Genomic DNA, 2,848 nt, shown 5'->3' with positions numbered 1-2,848 from the left:
TTTACCCTTAAAGGGCCAGTGCAGGGCAGAGAGGGGTCGGGAGGGGTGGGGGAGGTGGAGGCTGGGTGCTGAGTGTGTAGGGTTGCCAGGTGCCCAGCATCTTCGCCTCCTGGCCAGGGAAAAATTCAGAAAATACTGGACATTTTAGGTGTCCGGTATTCTCTGAATTTTTTTTACCAGACAGGAGCTGAAAATGCTGGACAGTCCAGGTGAATACTAGACACTTGGCAACCCTAACTGCATCTGTTACTTCTGAGTCTAGAGCAGTGGTCCCCAATGTGGTGCCCGCGGGCGCCATGGCGCCCGCCGGGCCATTTGTGTGCGCCCGCCGACAACCTGGGCAGGCCTCGCCCCCGGCACGCGGCGCACTGGAGGCACCGGCCCCAGGCGCTCAACACACACCGGTGCCTGGTGCGTGGCGCTCGGGCATCCCTAGCCCCGGGGCACATGTGGGCGTGCGGCGCCGCTGCCGGCCCCAGGCGCGAGGCTCGGGCGGTGGCGCCGGCCCCGGGTCCACAGCACAAGGCGCTCGGGTGGCCCCGGCCCTGGGGCACATGCCGGCGCCGGGTGCGAGGGCATCCCTGCCTCTGGCGTACCCCAGGACGCACGGCCCCACCCCCAGGCGCCAGGCGCATGAGTGGCCCCACCCCTCCGGGCGCCTGGCGTGTGAGTGGCCCCGCCCCCGGGCGCCCGGCGCGTGAGTGGCCCCGCCCCGGTAGCCTCTAAATGTTGGGGACCACTGGTCTAGAGGGTTATACAGGAGAGACCCATCCTCTAAGTCAGTGCAGTTATTTATCAATAGTACAGTAAATCAGAGTATTACCTGCAATTCAAGCTTCCCAAACATGTTTGCTGTGTCTAGACTGGCCAGTTTTTCTGGAAAATCAGCCACTTTTCCAGAAAAACTTGCCAGCTGTCTACACTGGCCACTTGAATTTCCACAAAAGCACTGACGATCGCATGTAAGATTGTCAGTGTTCTTGCGGAAATACTATGCTGCTCCCGTTCAGGCAAAAGTCCTTTTGCGCAAAACTGAAATGAAGAAAGCAAGCCCAAAATCATTCTCACCTTTCACCCACTGAGACAAAGTTTCTTCATAAGTACCTGTATTTTGTTTTAACCAGAACTGCTCACAATGCCTTTTTTCAGGTTTTTCTGATTAATTGTTTGGGTGAGCACATTCAGAATATTTGTAATTATTTATGATATGTGACTGGTTACCTGAGTCACATAGTATGGTTTCTCCTCGCTGGTTGGCTGACATCAGATGGCACATAAAGCTTTCAAACCATGTCCACTTCATCTGTATAAATGCGTACACGCTCAAGAATTTGCATGTGGATACATATTACATGAGTCATGGATTCCAACGCTTGAAGGAATCATCTAGTGTTACAGGCTATAGAACTCACACAAAATAATGTCTGTTTGAACCAGAGTTTTATCTTTTAGATAATTCATATCACTTTCCATTTTGCCGACCATTCATGTGAAAAATATTTCACACACATAGATACACACTTGCAAATATATATATATATATATATATATATATATATATATATATATATATATATATGCAGCATTTCCCTCGGTAAGGTCAACCATCCCTCTGTTCTTAAAATCTATAATGGTCTATGAATGTCTTTTTATCCAGCATCAGCCTGCAATTATGCATTGTCTGAGTAGAACCCAATGAGGCTTAAAGAGGGATAGCCCATAAAGAGACCTTTAAAGGCTGATTTCTCAGATTTCTCAGAGAAATCTGATGAGATTCAACAAGGACAATGTAGAGTCCTGCACTTGGGATGGAAGAATCCCAAGCATTGTTACAGGCTGGGGACCGAATGGCTAAGTATCAGTTCAGCAGAAAAGCACCCCGGGGATTACAATGGATGAGAAGCTGGATAGAAGTCAACAGGGCGCCCTTGTAGCTAAGAAGGGTAATGGCATATTGGAGTGTGTTAGGAGGAGCATTTCTAGCAGATCTAGAGAAGTGATTATTCCCCTTTATTTGGCTCTAGTGAGCCCACATCTGGAGAATTGTATCCAGTTCTGTGCCCCCACACCCACTATAGAAAGAATGTGGATGCATTGGAGAGGGTCCAGCGGAGGGCAACCAACATTATTCAGGAGCTAGAGCACATGACCTATGAGAAGAAGCTGAGGGATTTGGGTTTATTTAGTCTACTGAACAGAAGAGTGAAGGGGGATTTGATAGCAGCCTTCAACTTCCTGAAGGGAGTTTCTGAAGAGGATGGAGAGAGGCTGTTCTCAGTAGTGAGGGATGGCAGAACAAGGAGTCTCCAGTTACAGTGGGGGAGGTCTAGGTTGGATATTAGGAAAAACTATTTCCCTGGAGGGTGGAGAAGCACTGGGATGGGTTCCCTAAGAAGGTGGTGGAATCTCCATCCCTAGAGGTGTTTATGTCCCAGCTTCACAGAGCCCTGGCTGGGATGATTGAGCTGGAACTGATCCTGCTTAGGGCAGGGGGCTGGATTCGACGAGATCTCTTCCAGCCCTCGGATTCTATGATTCTAATGTGAATGCAGGCACCACATTTATACACAAAAAAAGGTTTTTAATTTGAAGGACAAAACGGCTCTTAAAAAACTCCCCCTGCATTAGGATGGGGTTTCTCTGTTCTTTCAGTGCATGGAGGAAGTCATGGAAGGGTACATCTACACTACAGCGCTAATTCGAACTAACTTAGTTCGAATTAGTTAATTTGAACTAAGCTAATTCGAACTAACGGATCCAGACTAAAAAACTAGTTCGAATTAGTGTTTTGCTAATTTGAACTAGCGCGTCCACACTGATTGGATGCAGGGGCGCATGTAAGGGTGGC

This window comes from Pelodiscus sinensis, chromosome 22 (assembly GCF_049634645.1).
Source record: "Pelodiscus sinensis isolate JC-2024 chromosome 22, ASM4963464v1, whole genome shotgun sequence".
Lineage (NCBI taxonomy): Eukaryota > Metazoa > Chordata > Testudines > Trionychidae > Pelodiscus > Pelodiscus sinensis.
This window is presented reverse-complemented; position numbering follows the sequence as displayed.